This window comes from Engraulis encrasicolus, chromosome 11, assembly GCF_034702125.1.
Source record: "Engraulis encrasicolus isolate BLACKSEA-1 chromosome 11, IST_EnEncr_1.0, whole genome shotgun sequence".
In the NCBI taxonomy this organism is placed as follows: Eukaryota; Metazoa; Chordata; class Actinopteri; order Clupeiformes; family Engraulidae; genus Engraulis; species Engraulis encrasicolus.
Window position 1 is genome coordinate 9,957,226 of NC_085867.1, and position 2,500 is coordinate 9,959,725.

Sequence of the window (2,500 nt, forward strand, 5' to 3'; positions counted from 1 at the left end):
CTATAGGCTTTGAAATTAATTAATCGAATTAATCACATTTTAATCGCATTTAAATATCTGACTTGAGAACAGTAAAAAGTATTTTTTTTCACATGGATTTTGAATAATGACAATAAATAAGATTAAGCTAAAATTGTTGTTTATTTTTAAAAGAAGATAGAACTCTTCTCAGTTTCAGCAGGCTGTTTACCATCAGGCATCCACTGGTCTAATGTAGAACTATCATAGCTATATTATAGTGCAATTAAAATGAGTTCATTATTTTAATCGTGTTAATTTGTGTGTGATTAATTAATCGAAATTAATGCATTAATGTATCAGCCCTACCTATAAGACAAGCCGTCCCACTAGTGGCACGATGATATTGTAATTGTACACGATGCACCACGGCAACCCCCACAAGTCTTTTTTTTGAATGGGGCTTTTTGGGCCATTATTGGACAGGACAGCTTGACAGGAAACAAACTGGCAAGAGAGATGGGTTACGGCTGAGGAAAGACTCAATCAGGATTCGAACCTGGGTCCTCATGGACGTACAGTATACATAGCCCATATAAGACCACGGGTTACACGAACGCAAGGTGCCCTCAAAGTTCTCAAAAGCTGATGAAAAGAAGCAAGCAGGTGAACAGCCTACAACGGCAAACGGCAGTAACGATGATTAGTTAAACACGATGGGGATGTAAAAAAGAAGAGAGGAATTCAAAATTAGAGCTCTCTCTCGCTCTTTCTCTCTCTCTCTCTCTCTCTCTCTCTTGGGCGGTGGTGGCTCAGGAGCCGTTCGGCAACGCAAAGGTAGCAGGTTCGAGCCCCGCTCTGCCTGACCCCATCGCTGTGTCCTCGGGGATGCTTAACCCCAAGTTGCTCCTGGTGGCAGGGTGGCCTCTGCCACCGATGTGTGAGTGTGAATGAGTGAATGTGAGGCAACACAATGTAAAGACATTTGAGTGCTCTGTCTAAGGAGTGGAAAGATGCTATACGTATAAATGAAGAGTTCAGATGCAAAACCCCCTAACTCCATTTCTGAAGACCTGCACTTCTATATTTTTAGAGAACCACGTTGTTGGTTTGGTTTACATTCATGTACTTGATAATACATATAAATAGTTATATTACATAAATAAAATTAAAAAATATGCAAATTTGATAGCTTTGTATTAAATAAAAATGAATTAAGATTATTTTCTGAAAAGGCACTTAGGGGGTTTTGCATCTGAACTCTTCAAATGCAGACCATTTACCATGCAGTCCATATCTCTCCCTCTCCCACTCTGTCTCCCTCTCCCCTCTTTCTCTCCATCTCCACACCTCAAAAAGAATGGAAATGATGAAAATAAAATGACTTTGAGAGAAAACTCCTGTTCATCTCCTCTGCATAATCAATATGCAAAGGGGGTTCGTTCTGGGTGACTGCCTGTCCCCTGTCCCCCTGGTCCTAAATGCCAAGCTAAAGGTCACCGCCCCAATTCCAACTAAAACTGAGCACCAACTCATCTGCAAGCCATAACAAATGAAAAGACTCCCTAATAGCACAGCTGAATGGGGTGGGAATAGGTGGATGTGGAGGTGGAGAGATGGGCAGAGAAAAAGAGAGGTAAAGGGCAAAACAATTCAGGTAGAGATGGGAGGATAGTGGGATGGAGGGAGAGAGAGAGGTAGAGAGGAGGAGGAGGATGGGAAATGAGGGCAGAGACTGAGAGGGATAGACAAAGATGAAGGGAGGAATTCAGAGAAAGGGAAAAAGAGAAAGATGTAAGGGGAGAGTGAGAGATGGAAGATGGTATATGACAGAGAGAGAGAGAGATGGGAGGAGAGATGGAAGAAGAGATGGAGAAAGGGGAAGATGGAAGGAGAGGAAACGGAGGAGATAATTGGCTGATTCCCTTCACTTTTCTAAAAGAATCTCATTTTCTGGCTGGTTATGTCCACACACACATGCCCGCACGCCCGCCCGCCCGCACGCACGCACGCACGCACACACACACACACACACACACACACACACACTCTGAGGTCAATGCGGGACACGAGATTAATGATTGGGAGAGATGAGTTGTGTGCTTGGACTCTGGCACACACACAGAGAAAGGCTATGCAAGGTGATTTCAGCGAACCGAAAAGGGCATAGGCCATAATTGCTACTATTCAGCCATAAATCTCACCGTCTTCTGTGCATCTGCCAAGACTCACAGGATTGCCACGTGAGAATGGTGATTTCCAGCTAAACAAAAATGCTCAAAACCCACCTGGAAGCACTAAATCCCGCCCAATTTGAACTAAATTCTATTGATTTCTATGGCCATAAATGAGCATACATTTAGAACAGGGACAGGAACGTCTGTGTGACCCTCTGATGAAGACAGAAGTTACTCTGTCGAAACATGTCAGGCGAAGGATAAAGGATAAAACCTTTACATGTCTGAAGGAAAAGAAAAAAAATAAGACTTAATTTTACATTTGGGCGGGATAATGCACATAATACATAAATTAGGGGAATTTA

At 42.7% G+C, this 2,500-nt stretch overlaps 1 protein-coding gene across 1 annotated transcript in view; it reads right to left on the reverse strand.

Annotated features, from left to right (window-relative positions):
* ttll11 (tubulin tyrosine ligase-like family, member 11) overlaps positions 1 to 2,500 on the reverse strand; it is an 81,558-nt gene that overhangs the window by 13,110 nt on the left and 65,948 nt on the right. The window lies entirely within an intron of this gene.